The sequence below is a fragment of the Salvia splendens genome, chromosome 5 (assembly GCF_004379255.2).
Source record: "Salvia splendens isolate huo1 chromosome 5, SspV2, whole genome shotgun sequence".
Lineage (NCBI taxonomy): Eukaryota > Viridiplantae > Streptophyta > Magnoliopsida > Lamiales > Lamiaceae > Salvia > Salvia splendens.
In genome coordinates, this window is record NC_056036.1 from 23,071,829 (window position 1) to 23,088,733 (window position 16,905).

Consider the following 16,905-nt stretch of genomic DNA (forward strand, 5'->3'; position numbering starts at 1 on the left):
TTTTTTGCTCACCCCTAATCAGCGGTGATCCGGCTCGGGGCGATGACGCAGCAGCGACGGAGATCGCCCCAGAGCAGCCGCTGCGAAGCCGGCGTCGCAGCAGCGACGACGACGCAGCAGCCATGGACAGAGAGGTTTTCCCAAGCTCGAAAGTCGACGGAGATGGCTGCGTTGTGCACGAATGTGTGACAGTAGCGACGTCTCCGAGCAACGACACTTTTTGTTCGAGTGCGATCCAAATGGTGGGGTGCGTGCAACGGTGACAAGGACGACGCAGCAGCGACGTTGTCACGGAAGCAGCAGCGGCGAAGTTTCAGTGGGAGTACGACGACGCAAGATTAGGGTTTCCCTATGCGTGACGTCGTTTTGTCTCGTTTCGTGTCTTAGCTTTCCAAATTTAAATTAGGGTTTCCTAACCCTTGGAATTAATTTTGGAAAGAATTCAAGATTAATTTGGAAATAAGATATGAATATATCTTTTGTGGATTTTATATATTATATGAGATTTAATTATGAATTAAAATATGGATTAATTAGATTTTGTCCTTATTTTATGGATTTGTAGGGATTTTAATTCCTTGATGAATCCTAGTTAAATTTAGATAATGACAATCTAATTTTTATCTATATCCTATGAATTAATGTGGATTTATGCCTAGACAAATCCTAGTTGGATTTAGATAATGATAATATTATTTTATTCTTATCCTATGAGTTTATATGAATTTATTCATAGATAAATTCTTGATGGATTTGAATAGTAATAATATAATATTTTATTCTTATCCTATGAATTTATATGAATTTATTCATATATGAGTTCTAGATGGATTCGAAGAAAGATAATATAATATTACCTAATTCTTTGGATTTATATGGATTTACTCCAAGAATAAATCCTAGATGGATTAGGATTAATATTGTCAGGACCGCACATTCTAAGGATAGAAAACCCGGTTGATCGCGACTAGGGGAGGATGAAAGAAGCGGGGAAGAAAGGGAAAAACTGTGGCACAACTGAAACTTGAACCGAAATAACTCAAATAATATATATCAGAGTGCACGATACAAAGAGCGCAACCTCGACTTTTACATTGCAGCGGAAGAGTCAAGAGCAGATAACGTCGTGTATGGAGACACATCGCATCCGAGTACTATTCTATCGAAGGATCTTCATCGTCTATGCTCAACACCGCCCGCCGTCGTCACTGCTCAACCTGCACATTTTTAAAACATATACAAGGCTGAGTACTTGGTGTACTCAGTGGACACATGCCGAAATATATTTTACTGAAAAACTAGTTTTGCCAAGCCACTCTTTGAGTGAACTCGGGGTTTTGGGAAAAGGTCCGAGAACACTAAAACATTTCCCTTTTTCTTTTCCTTTTTCAAAAGCGATCTGTCGATCTATTTTCCTGGAACATATGCCGTATCTGAACTAACTCCTGTTGAAATGAATTCACGAAACTCCTGGTGAAAAGAATTCGCGAAACTCCTGGTGAAACGAATTCACCAAACTCCTGGTGAAATAAATTCATGAAAACTCCTGGTGAAATAAATTCACTAAACTCCTAGTGAAATAAATTCACAAACTCCTGGTGAAATGAATCCACGAAACTCCTAGTGAAATAAATTCACAAACTTCTGGTGAAATGAATCCACGAAACTCTTGGTGAAATAAATTCACGAAAACTCCTGGTCTAGTAGGGACATCACTCTTGCTAGACAATCAGATAGACAAAGTTCAAAACAAAACATGGCATGACATAACTTTCGGAACTTTATTTTCCTCGTAAACGTATTTGGAACAAACTCATTTCTATCGGTCAAAGCCGAACTCAAAACTTCAACAAAAGCTACACCTCATAAACACTCGTAAAGCAACACATAACATCATGTAATAACACCAAACAAGTAGCATTTTTCATAATACTTCACATTAAATAGCAAGCTTGCACTTAACATCGTATCTTAAATAGAAGCATACGAAAATACTTTTCATAAAAGTTATAATCTTAACAGAAAGCCCACCTGGTATTTTTATCTCTAGTTAAAATCCTGGTCTGGCCTCACTTGCCCTTGAATAATTTCTCCTTTGAAAATAAATAGCGTAACACGCTAATTAGCACTTGAACTATTTTCCCTTGAGAAAAAGAATGCATGCATCCTATAGGATGACACCTATCTCTTAGTCTCGGCTTATAGGATCTTTCTTAAATCCTAACTCGGTTTCACTGCTTTGCAGCATTTAATTATTCTCTTTACTTATTTTGGAGAAATTCTATTCTCTCAAAAATGATTAATTAATTGGACCTTTATTTAATAAAATATGGATTCTTAAAATCCCTTCGTAAATCCTTTTCTTCGGATTTTTCTTGAGGCCGCCCATGGCGTCGCGGGGATTAAAGGCCCAACCTTCTTAATTCCCCTCATCTTTTCCTTTAGTTGGGAACAGCCAAACTTCATACTCCCTTCCATCCGTCGGTTCCTCTCCTCACATCCCTAAGTCAACTTCCCCAATTGGGGATCCCTAATTTGAGAACCACCGCAGCAGTGGTTTTCCCCCTCTCGCCGACCCTCCTCCTTCCTCATCTCGCCGCCACTCCGGCGAGAATCAGTCGCCGCCGCTCACGCCTTCCTCCGGCGTCTCTCCCTCATCCCCTTTCTGATCTCAATTTTTGTTTGCGTCTTTAACTTGGAACGGAGGGTAGCGGCGCGTCGTTCCATCCCTCACCCTCTCCAGCGAGTTCACGCCCTTCGTCTAGCGCCCTCCGTCCAGCGCTCTTCCTCTCGTCGACATCTCCGACTGCAGCTCATCGATTCCTGAGCTCTTCCTCTCACGCCGAGCTCTCTGGGAGGCAGCGGCCACCCGACGGTTTTGCAGCGCCGCCGTCCCCGCTTCGGGTACTCGGCGAGTGGAGTTCCCGCTGCCATTCCGCCGCCTCCGTCTGCTCTCCGGGGTTCCGCCGTCTTCCGATCCTTGCCGGGCAGCCCCTCGTCGCCTCCGCGTCCCGGCTCGCCTTGTCGGCTTATTCTTGGCCTAAAGCTAAGTCTTCCCCCCTTTCCTTTCTACTTTTTTTTTCAGTTGTGAGTTACGGCAGTAACATGTTGAGAGTTCCATTTGCATCTTGTGAAGCAAGTTATGACTTTTGGGAGGATTGTTAACTCTCTGGAATGAGTTTCCTATTTGTTTGTGAATCCTTGGTTCAATTCAGTGGTGTTGGGGGATTGACTATATCATCTTAAAGTTGTGACCTTGGGCAGAGAACTTGTTAAACCGTTGTAACTATTGTTGCTTGGCTAATTTTCGAGTCGCCTAACGTGATGATTGTTCATGTTGTGTTGGATATCCTATTTGAGCTCCTATTTTCGGCTATCTAATGTTCTATCATGATGTAAGAGTGTATTTCGGGTTACCTTGCTTTGTGACCTTTCTCGGTTGTGGACCGATCTCTCACCGCCCTCGCTCCTCTTCCTTTCCCTTCGCTGCACTTCTCGAGATAGCGTCGAATTATCGGGGAGAAGGGAGTGGTGAGGGGGCTTGTTTATATAGCTCTCACATATTGGCATCTTGTGCATGATTTTTGGGAGGTGGTGATGCTAATTTTGGGCTGTTACTAAGCTCCCTTTCGAGCTTTGTGATACTGCTACTCTTACTAAGTTGATGAATGTTTGGGGCTGCTCTCCTTGGCAGTTTTCTCCCAGTCTTGGTGACAGAAAAAGGGATCTGATTCATGCTCATTTTGAGTATGAACATTGGGTTCATTTTACTATGCTCCTTTGTCCTAACCTCTACTTTGGTGTAAGAGGGGAATGTGACAAAATGGCTGTCTTACTTGACTGTACAACTCAGCCTGTTTACTCTCCATGTTCAATCGAGCTGGCCCCTCCCCTTCCTTTCTTATAAGTCTATTGTTCTAACCCCATTTTTGTGTTGATTTGCAGGTCTAGGGGCTGCCCCTTTTGGAGTTTTGGTGGAGGTGGAAATCGAGAAAGATAAAGGAAGAGAAGAGAAGGGATTTACTACATCACTCACTTTGTCTTATTGCTAAGTTTAGCAATTGTTTAAGCATTAGGTTGGGAATAGCTCTTGGCCAAGTCTTAATTAAGCCTCTAGCTTGATGTTGGCTCCTTTCAAAGCTTAGAGTAGGATTAGTTGTTATTTTGTTCTCATTGTGTGGGAATCGAGACATGTACCACTTGTATTTCCATCATTCTTGTAAAAATACTCCTCAAGTATTTTTCTAATAAAGTATATCTTTTACCTTTATCCCTGAATTAATTTATTTGCACTTTGTTTTTCCCATAACAACAGTACTTAATTCATTCCAACGTCGGAATTTACAACGAAAATTCTACGTCCTCTCAATGAGAATTAATTAAGCTAATAAAGCCGATTTATCTAAAAGAGGGAACAAAATTTTGGGCCGTCACAAATATTAATATTAATTTATTTTTATCCTAAGGATTTGAATATATTTAATTCTATTAAGACAAATCCTAGATGGATTAGAATAAACATTAATCCAAGTTATCCTTATCTTTTGGATTTATATTCTAGATAGATTATGATAAAGATAATATATAAGAAAATCCTTATTTAATTGGATTTAGATAAATTAATTTATCGAAGAAATCCTAAGTAATGTTTGATATATTCTAGATGTCTATTCTAAATAGAATTAAGATTTGTATAAATCTTGGTTAATAGGATTTTATTTTATCTTATGGATTGTTTCTATCTAGTAATATCCTAGTACGATTTAAATAATGATAATCTTAAAGCAACGTTATCTTGAATCGAAGGATTTAATTTTACCGAAATAAAATCTAGAATATTCCTAAATGGATTTAAATAGTTAACACTATCTTGATAAATCCTAAATGAATTTGGATAATCATCATCCATGATAAAACTTAATTATTTAATTGATTCTCCCTTGACTAGATTAAATAATTATCGTTAATTATCCAGTGTGTTTAAATGCCATGCATTAAATGGATTTATCTATTTATTTGGTGTTTATCTTTTTAAGTGGATTATCTGCCTTATCTGCTTATGTGATAATTATGCAAAAACCATATAAAATATCTAAGCGATAATTACAACAAGTGCGTTGTATATGGTCTCCATCGATTGGTTTGCAAATTTTATGAAGCCAGTTTCTAATATTATCGCCACCCATTATGTGGGGACAATAATCCTACGAAATAGCAAGTTCATATGGACAGACTTCTCAAATATAAATAGTGTGAACTAGAAAGTAGTTTCTAATATTATCGCCACCCATTATGTGGGGACAATAATCCTAAGAAATTATAAGTTTCAGAAGTTCATACAGAATTTATGAAATAGTTTGATTTTGTTATTAGCACATGAGCATTGTTATGAGAATGTGTTGTGGAAACAAAATTTTGTAATGCTAAATCTGATGGTCGTGCTTAGGCAACATTAGGCGGCCATGCCATTATGTGGTCTCTCGACTATTCATCGGTGTTTTGACCAGTAAAAATGTTAAAGTTGTGAATGAGTATTGACCTTTTATGGAGGGTCCTGTTTTCGATTTTACAGTTGCAAGATCCATAATTGTTTTGTGGTTATTTGGGATTATGTATTGAGCATAAGTATGTGATAATAAGTTAATTTTCCAAATCTTCATTATGTCATTCAATATTTTGTCTACAATCCTTAAAGAAAAACTCGAATGCCAAAATTATGTAGACTGGAAACGTGAATGGATAAGATTCTCATCGCTAAAACTTGGAGTTTATACTCAATGATTCATGTCCCCCATATCCTTGACATAATTCCATGAAGAATGTTCGAGAATACTTTTTGCATGTACTTGACAAGTTCTTTGAGGAATAAGGTCAAGATATTTTCTTTTAAGTAGCATGGCAATTCTTGGTTAGTGACGATGAAAGATGGATATCAATAGAATCTGTCAATATGATTCGATTGGAATATCCTAAGGGACATAATGTTTTGAGGAATCTTTTGATAATTCAAATAGTTTCTGACTCAAGTAATCACCTGAAATAATAAGAAATGAATAAAAGAAGGTTTAACCGAAAAGTAGAAAACCTAGAAAATATTAGTCGTTATATTACAGTTAGAGGAAAGTGACATGATAAATGACGAATTCATCAAGGCTATAGTTTTCCTAAGTCCTAGTTCATTGAACAAAAGACTAGATATGGAAATAGGAGAGCTTGAATTGTCATAAAAGTTAGTTTATAGCGAGAAAAGATGCTTTGAGAGTTGGATTGACCTTTTAAAGAAGGACAATGACTTACATGGAAATGCAACTTCTAAAGAGATCTTGATCCAGTTAGGCATTTGTTGAAGTGTGAGCCATTTATGCTCAATTATTTCTTCATGATTGATGTTTATGACATCATAGTATTGAAACAATATAAATGCAACAAGATTGAGTATCAAACAACACATCAACTTCTTAAATAATGAATGATAAAGTATTTATGGCTCTTAATATTAAGACCAAGAAAATACTTAGCAATTGTTCAAACTGATCTAAACTATCGAGATTTTACAATTTGCTAAATAGCTTGAGAGTCAAGAATGTCTGTTTGATGCACTGTAAGTTAGAATCATTTGATTCAGATCGCTTACAGAAGTGAAACATAGAAAGACTAGCAAGTCTCAATGGCTTACACCATAAGGAGACGAGCAATGGGTTATGATTAGTAGTAGGAGTCTAATCTCCCTTGACGAATCCAAGCATTCTTCTAAAGAATGGGATAGTTATGTAAGAAGGAATCGAAGTCTTTCTAAGACAAGTTTGATTAAGTGATGAGTTGTACTCATGAAAATCTTATCATTGATGGGATAAGCGTTAGATACAACGAGATACACCTTAAAGAAACTACCAACATCAGTACCTACTACAAAACACGAGTTGTGGACTAGAGCGACTCTAGTCTAGCATATCTCAAGGTGTAATGTTTTTCCAATGCATGTTGGAAAGGTATCCAAGTAATTGGAGTTGAGTACTGAGGTGAGGGAAAGTGAGAGCGATTAGTGAAATGCTGTAAATTTAGATTGGTATTTATAGATGGCATTTAATCTAAGAATTTGTTTTTGCAGTTCTCAAAATAAGGCGTAAAAAGAGTTTTTATTACTTGGTATATTTCGACTGTTTCCCTTTATGCTTCAAAAAACTTGTGACTCAACATGGATTGCATGTTAGTAAGAGAAAAACAATCTTCAGAAATAAAGTTTAATGATTTTGAGAGAGATATGGATCATAATTTTATAATATGGACGAAGCAACCTACGTTGAGTTCTATTTACAATCATCAATTTACAATATTCTATTTACAACAATTTTAAAGTACATGCGCAGTTACAACCTAGTGAAATAAATTAAAAGTATTGATAAAGAAACAATAGCCGAAAACAACACAATTTTTGCACTGCACGTGCTGGGTGAGGATCCTAATCAGAATCCTTGTCATCTTATATCCTCATGCAACGCATAGTGTATTTATAAACTTAAAGTCACATTTATATCTTGTGTATGAAAATGGAATATATCTCATCAAGATAAAGAGACAACTAAAACTTTGTACTACAATTATAGAAATACTTACGACTCAAAACAATGGAGTGCAAGTTCTTATGAGAAAAGTCATCCTCTCATATGCATAGTTTAATGATTCTATTTGTAGAGAGAGAGGGGGATATGTGTACGTTTACATTGGAGTTCGATCTTGATATCATTTGCTTGACGAAATTGGGTTGTTTAAGAGAGAATGAAGCAAATAGTTGAGAGGGAGAGTGAGAGCGATTAGTGAAATACTGTAAATTAAGATTGATATTTATAGATGGCATTTGCTCTAAGAATTTGTTTTTGCAGTTCTCAAAATAAGGCGAAAAAATAGTTTTTATTACTTGGTATATTTCGACTATTTCCCTTTATACTTGAAAAAACTTGTGACTCAACATGGATTGCATGTTCTTAAGAGAAAAACAATCTTCAGAAATAAAGTTTAATGATTCTGAGAGAGATATGGATCATAATTTTATAATATGGACGAAGCAAACTACTTTGACTTCTATTTACAATCTTCAATTTACAATACTCTATTTACAATAATTTTAAAGTACAAGCGCAGTTACAACCTAGTGAAATAAATTAAAAGTATTGATAAAGAAACAATAGTTGAAAACGACACAATTTTTGCAATGCACGTGCTGGGTGGGGATCCTAATCAGAATCCTTGTCATCTTATATCCTCATGCAACGCATAGTGTATTTATAAACTTAAAGTGTAACACCTCGACTTTTCTACCATTTTTATTATATTCTTGAAAGGACAGTCGTTTGTGCACTTGAAAATTTTTCGACCTTGTTTATTTTGTCGAGAGAAGAATTTTACTTTTTGAGCCAAACAATTATTCTTTCCTAGCCGAATTTGAAACCTAATTGTTATGAGCCCAAAACACATTTTATTTCTTTCTTTTGAGCCCAATTTTGGAGAAGCCCAATCAAGATTTTAAATGCATGAGATTTTCTTCCGCTCAAATCTGATACAAAGAAATCTGTCACGATTTGCACTATCTGAAAAATAGGAACCAAGTTAGTTTTAGCAAAACCCTAGCAACAATCTATATATATCATCATCCCACGTTCACACGTGATACACACAGTTTTTTTCAACCATCACTTTCATTCAAAATCTGGGCGAGACGGAGAGGGAGACAGAGACGAGCATGGGGGGTACAACGAGTCCTTTGAGTTGTGCCACGGCTTGGATGCGACGGCGGAAAACGACTCCGCAGCGGCTGATCGGGACCGCTTGGGGTAGAGTGGCGCTGGCTGGAGAGGACGAGCTTTTGTGGCAAGCTAGGAGACGGCAGTGGCGGTGAAGTGTCACGGAGAGACAACGAACAGCAATGAGCAGCAGCAGCGTGGCAGGCTGTCCCGGTGGAGAAGCAGTGTCCATACAGCAGCGGCGATCTCTGCGACTGCAGCGCGGCGGGTAATACCGCAAAAACACGACGGCGACGACTCCTACTCCGGACAGCAGCCTCGCAACCAACGGACAACAACATCAACGAGCAGCGCCGGGCAGCAGGTAATCACCGCGAGAATGACGGCGGTGGTTGGATGTTGATGAACTGGGCGATGAAGTCTCGCAACGGCATGATTTCGGGTGGAGCAAGGCGGCGGTGGCTGGAGACAGTGGCAGCGCAGTATCGACGGAGGGTCGTGAGATAGGCGATGCTGCCTATTTGTGAGAAAAGGGGGAATGCATTGGAGTCTGATTTGAGAATTTTAAATGGAAAGAAATTTAGAATAGAGATGGAAGAATTTCGAGTATTACGTCCTTTTATTTCTTGTTGGCCTTTTTTAAAAATAGATGGAATATGGTGTTTTAATGAGGCGGATTTTTGATAAATAATGGGCCAAGGTATTGTTTTGAATGATGGGTTGATGAGAGAAGAAGCTCAGGCAGACTCGGGAATAATTGGAAGAAGGGAAGCATGGACTTAAGGAAGGATTTTCTCCACGAACAAAATTGATGTCCAAGTAAGGAGTTCAAATTCAGAAAATTAAACGAACGAGGTGGGCTTTCTTTTTAAATAAGTGCTATGCCCTAAGTATATTTTTTTATGTGAAAATATTGTGAATATTTGTCATGCCGTGTTTTGTTTTATTCTATGGAACCTATCTGATGTGGCTTTTGCCATCAATGGATAATCGAATTCGGGTCTGTCTAGGGAGTGAGTCCCTATTCAGGCTAGTGTACACCTATGGAGATCGTGAGCCGTCTTTTGGGTCGGCCGGTCTAGTGACTTGGGATGTGGCCACATTCCTTGCCATCAATGGATCAGATATGGTAGACATCTATGGAAAAATGACTGATCAATCGAATTTTACAATGGAAATGATTTTAGTGTCTCGGGCATTTTCAAAGTTAAACCCGAGGTCACTCAATGGTGGCATGATAAATACTTTTTATAAAATGATTTCGGCATGAGTCCACTGAGTGCATCAAGTACTCAGCCCTGCTTTTCTTTTAAAAATTGCAGGTTGAGCGTGACGGGTGCGATGGGTGTTGAGCAAGACCGTTGAAGAAATTAAGTGTTTAGAATGTATCATGTCTTCACACGTGGCATATTCATTCTCTCAAATGCTTCCGCTAAGTAGTTGTCTTTCTTTTGAGTTCTGGTATCGTTAACATAATATTCATTTTTGAGTTGTTGAATGTTGATTGTTGAGATACTCTGATTTTATTCGAGCTATTCCCATTTGTTTCGAGCTATGGTCGATTTGTGTTGATTTCCCCCTTTCTTCCCCGCTTCTTTAATCCTCCCCTAGTCGCGATCAACCGTATTTTCTATCCTTAGAAAATGCGAACGTGACATAAAGTCACATTTATACCTTGTGTATGAAAATTGAATATATCTCATCATGATAAGATGACAACTAAAACTTTGTACTACAATTATAGAAATACTTACGACTCAAAACAATGGAGTGCATGTTCTTATGTGAAAAGTCATCCTCTCATATGCATAGTTTAAGGAATCTCTTTGTAGAGAAAGAGAGGGATATGCGTACGTTTACATTGGAGTTCGAGGTTGATGTCATTTGCTTGACGAAATTGAGTTGTTTAAGAGAGAATGAAGCTAACAGTTGAGAGGGAGAGTGAGAGAGATTAGTGAAATACTGTAAATTGAGATTGATATTTATAGAATGCATTTTCTCTAATAATTTGTTTTTGCAGTACTCAAAATAAGGCGTAAAAAGAGGTTATATTACTTGGTATATTTCGACTGTTTCCCTTTATGCTTGAAAAAACTTGTAACTCAACATGGATTGCATGTTCGTAAGAGAAAAACAATCTTCAGAAATAAAGTTAAATGATTCTGAGAGAGATATGGATCATAATTTTATAATATGGATGATTCAACCTACGTTGACTTCTATTTACAATCTTCTATTTACAATTATTTTAAAGAACGTGCGCAGTTACACCATAGTGAAATAAATTAAAAGTATTGATAAAGAAACAATAGCCCAAAATGACACAATTTTTGCACTGCATGTGCTGGGTGAGGATCCTAATCAGAGTCCTTGTCACCTTATATCCTCATGCAACGCATAGTGTATTTATAAACATAAAGTCACATTTATACCTTGTGTATGAAAATGTAATATGTCTCATCAAGATAAAGAGACAACTAAAACTTTGTACTACAATTATAGAAATACTTACGACTCAAAACAATGGAGTGCATGTTCTTATGAGAAAAGTCATCCTCTCATATGCGTAGTTTAATGATTCTCTTAGTAGAGAGAGAGGGATATGTGTACGATTACATTGGAGTTCGATCTTGATGTCATTTGCTTGACGAAATTGAGCTGTTTAAGAGAGAATGAAGCAAATAGTTGGGAGGGAGAGTGAGAGAGATTAGTGAAATACTGTAAATTGAGATTGGTATTTATAGATGGCATTTGCTCTAAGAATTTGTATTTGCATTACTCAAAATAAGGCGTAAAAAGAGTTTTTATTACTGTAATAGCCGGGACTTAGATTCTCGAGAGTTATGAAATAAAATGCAAAAATTTTATTAAAGAATGAGGGAGTATTTTTAATTCTTGAATTAGAGTATTAATACAAATTCCAGAAATTCTAAAGCTAACATATTTCAAATGTTTGAAATTAAATACACACCAACTATATGAGCTACTACATACTTGTTGAGATAAACAAAAGAGAGTTCATATCGAACTACAACAACCGAGAGTTTCTAGTGAACTTCCTCGGCCTTTAACGCGAGCCGTCTCGGCCTTGAATTTGAGGACGAGACCACGAGGAAGGGGCAGCCTCGGTAGCAGCCTCGGCTCCTGCCAAAACGCATGGAAAAGAGAGTTTAATCGCATGAAATAAAAAGACAGATAAAACCAAGTATTGACAAGGGAAAGAGGAAACATTACCTTCCCGAAAGTGAGCGAGAGCTGGGCCGAGAGAAGCAAGTCAGCCAACCGAATTACATCTCAGTGGCTGCACTCTGCAAGGCTGCATCCCTACAGCTCGCACTTCATTCAGACCTGCCATGGTCAAAGAATCAGCCATAAGATGCTCCGTCCTGTGTGCACCTGCCATAGACCAATAGAAACAATAAATAAACCAAGTACTAACCATATAGAGACAAATGTTGTTAGATGGGCAGCAGGGGAGTACGAAAATAAAACATCAATTTCAGTGGGAGCATCAGAACACAATGAGGGACCACAGACTCATCAACTCACGAGTACACCCAGAAAACCACCAGAATCAGTTAGGAAAGAAGCCAAAATTTTCAGAGTATACACTCTGCAAAGCTGCAGAGAAGTCAGCCAACTTTTAACCAACCAGAGATATCAGCCTTTTTTTTTTCAGGCTTTTGGTTAGACCACAAGTATAAATAGGCCTCAGCCTCTTCTGCCTCCCTCATCACAAAATCAATCACAACACAGTAAAGTAAAGAGTGAGAAGGGCCAAGGCAGAGAGGGATCGAGCAGGAGTAATGAGCAGTCTCACTCATCAGTCATAAGAGGTAAATCATCAAAATCATGCTAGCATCATGTAGCATAAGGCATTAGATAGCCAAGAACTGAGTTTCACAGTAGAACATCACAAATAGCAATATCATCAAGCAAAACCCATAACTGTAAGAACATTTGAGATTGGGAACAGCAGCCAATAACTCCCGGAATAAAAAGAGCTCGTTTTCAATTGCCTTACAGTGATTTAATGGAATTAGAATGTAGTGAAACTAGGCAACATGTCTAAGGAATTGCAGTTTAATCCCTCATAACTGAACCACCATATTCTGCCTAGTTCTAAACCATGTAATCGGGATCAGCTTCGTCTAAAGAAAACATAAAAGTTAGCTAAGTTAGGAAAACTTAGCTTTGAGGCCGAGGAGCTACCTCGGAGGCCACCGAACACGGCAAGGCCGCGAAGATAGCCGCGGAAACCCCCGGGCGCAGCGGCGACACCGAAGAGCAGCGGTGGTGGTGACGGTGCTGGCCTGTGAAACAGACCGAACGGAGTCTGCCTCGGTCGGAGAACCCACGACGGTGCCGAATTGCCGTGAAGAGGCGAGTGATAGGGTGGCAACGATGGACTACAGTCGAGGACGACCACGACGCGACTGAGGCGTCGCGAGCACGGGTCGCTGGGGGTTTCGACGGGCGGCTGAGCGAGCTGTTGGTCATGGTGGTGGTGCGGTCGGCGTGAACTAGGGAGTGAGGGGTGACGCCGGTGAGCGGCGGCGTGCTCCGGTGGTGCCCATCGAGGAAGTGTTAGGTTTAGTATACTGAAAAGCATAATTCGAGCAAGTTTGCGCGAATAGAATCTTGCTTGTATACGGAAAAACTCTACAATCCACTTTTGACCCGATTCAGTATTATTCGAGCATTTCGCACGAATAGAATCAGTACATTATTACATTGTATTTGCTTGTGCGTTTATAAGATGTTTTATAAACATTTAAATGCATAAGAAGTAAGCAAAACCTAAATCTTTTGCTTAGTAGACTGGTTGTGGGCGTCGTCCACTTTAAGGTAACTATAGTCGGTTCTATGCAATGCTTTGCAAAAGAAAAACAAGAATTTCACAACCTAGATTGGCTTTGGCTACCTATCGTGAAAGGTTGCAATGTCAGTCCGATTATTTCTAAGCCTTAGTGAATAAAGATGACGTTGGTGCAGTATAGCACTGAATGGATCTAACATCAAGACGTGTCTTTATGCTATCTACTGAAATACTAGGTCTTCATAAATATCTATTTCTTAATCTACATACGTTAGCATTGAGCATACGGTATTGATTATGCACTACTTTGACTTATCAATAGGTGCGGGTTTTTCGCAACCTAACGATCCTGATATTGGGTAGTGGTGAATAATATCTAGCGGTGCTAGGATTGCTATTATGTTGAATCATGCGCGAGGTGAGTCTCGTTTGATAATGTCCTCAAGAGGAGCTTGAACAAGGTTTTATTATTCGGAAACTGACCAGTTGGAGTTTTATTACTCTATGAATAATAAATAAGTGTTTCTTGCTAAGTCCACTCTTGGAATTAATAAGATGTTAATTAATTAAGTCCATAGCAGACTTTAATTAATTAATGGACATTTATATCTTAAGCGCGGAAAATAAATAATAAACAAAATGGAAACCCGGATTACTTGTAATTTCAGATTTGAATGGGAGGTCAATATTACTTCTGTAGTGGCTGTTCGTAATTTAAGCTTGTATTAAATTGTGGGTTCAATTTAATTAGTAAAAAGCTAATTGGGCGAGCCCATATCCAAAACCTTCCATAGATCCCTGACTGGGCCCAATATGAACTATTATAAATAGGAGAATAAAAGAGACAGAAAATACAATTAAAAAGAAGAAAATTTCGCCCACTTATATTCTAAGAGAGGGACGAAAATTTCTCTCTCTTCCTCCGTGAGGAATTTGTGTCTTGTTTATTCGAGTCCTAGTATTTCGATAAGATCAGCCCACCCTGATGTCGAAATACAGTTCGAGACACCAGTCAGAAGATCCGTGGCCTAGTATTGAAGATCATTGTGGAGAAGGCGCGGACAATCGACGATTTTTTGGAGAATCAAATCGGTTACTCTAAACCGTAGTATTCATGTTTAGGATTTACATTCTATGAGCACGAATTATTTGCGTTCTAGCATGCAATTATATGTTAACATGCAAATAGATTAATCTCATAATCTGTCGAATAGATCCTACGTCTGATTTATTTGGTTTGTACAAGTCTTTCGCTGTGCAAGGGGCTCCAAACCCCAACAATTGGTATCAGAGCCAATTTTTGGCTCTGATTATGTGGATTAATTTCAATTTATGTGAATTGCTTGAATGCATGACGATGATGAGAGCATGTTCGATGAGAATGTGCAGCCGGCGCGAGCGTCGGAGCTGCACATTGCCGAACGCGCAAGCCTTAACATCAAAAGGTTAATTACGTGTTTTTGGTGAATAATTCACGTGAGACATCACAAAGAATTCCTTTATGTCTATGTAATGATTAAGCATGTTGTTTTCAAATTTGTTGCAATTGCATGCACGAGAATTAATAGACTTGCCTGGAACTTCGGCGTGTTGTGGTCGAGGACGGCGGTGAAGTCGACAGCGCCGGCGGCTACGGAAACAGCGCCAACAGCAGCGAGGCGGCGGTGAAGTCGACGTCGCAACAGCGACGTCGACTCAGCAGCAGCTTCGATAGCAGCGACTGCAGGCAGCAGCAGCGGCGGTTTGGCGGCGACGGTTGCGACAGCAGCGTCGGAGATCGCAAGACAGCAGCCGCTGCACAGGCAGCGTCGCAGCAGCAGGAATGGACGGAGAGGATTCCTAGGCCTGAACGTCGACGGAGATGGCTGCGTTGTGCACAATTTGTGACAGCAGCGACGTCTCCGAGCAACGACAGTTCTTGTTCGAGTGGGAGCCCGAAGCTGGGGTGCATGCAGCGGTGACGAGGACGACGCAGCAGCGACGTCGTCACGCAGGCAGCAGTGGCGAATTGCGAGTGGGAGTACGATGACGCATGATTAGGGTTTACCCTATGCGCGACGCTCGCGCGGGTGGAACCCGCGCGACACCGCATCGCCTCGTTCCGTGACTTCGTTTTCCAAATTTGATTAGGATTTTCAAATACTTGAATTCAATTTTGGAAATAATTCAAGATACATATGAAAATAAGATTTGAATATATCTTTTGTGGATTTTATATATTATATAAGATTTAATTATGAATTAAATCATGGATTAATTAGATTCTTTCATTATTTAATGGATTTATATAGATTTTATTCCTAGATGAATCCTAGTTATATTTGGAAAATAATAATCTAATTTTTATCTATATCTTATGGATTTATATGGATTTGTTCCTAGATGAATCCTAGTCGGATTTAGATAATGAAAATATTATTTTATTCTTATCCTATGAATTTATATGAATTTATTCACAGATGGATTTGGATAGTGATAAATATAATATTTTATTCTTATCTTATAGATTTATAAGGATTTATTCCTAGATAAATCTCAGATAGATTTGAATAATTATAATATAATATTATCTTATTCTATGGATTTATGTGGATTTATTCCAAGATAAATCTTAGATGAATTATGATAAATATTTATATTAATTTATTTATCCTATGGATTTGAATAGATTGAATTCTATTAAGACAAATCTTAGATGGATTAAAATAAACATTAATCCAAGATTATCCTTATCTTTTGGATTTATATCCTAGATAGATTAGGATAAAGATAATATATAAGAAAATCCTTATTTAATTGGATTTAGATAAATTTATTTATCTAAGAAATCCTAAGTAGTACTTGATATATTCTAGATGTCTATTCTAAATAGAATTAAGATTTGTATAAATCTTGGTTGATTGGATTTTATTTATCCTATGGATTATGATGGAATCGTTTCTATCTAGTAATATACTAGCACGATTTAAATAAAGAGAATCCTAGATCAACGTTATCTTGAATTGAAGGATTTGATTTTATCGAAATAAAATCTAGAATAATCCTAAATGGGTTTAGATAGTTAACACTATCTTGATAAATCCTAAATGAATTTGAATAATCATTATCCAAGATAAAACATAATTATTTAATTGATTCTCCCTTGACTAGATTAAATAATTGTCGTTAATTATCCACTGTGTTTAAATGCCATGCATTAAATGGATTTATGTTTTTATTTGGTGTTTATCTTTGTAAGTGGATTATCTGCCTTATCTGCTTATGTGATAATTATGCAAAAACCATATAAAATTTCTTAGCGATTATTACAACAAGTGCGTTGTATATGGTCTCCATCAATTGGTCTGC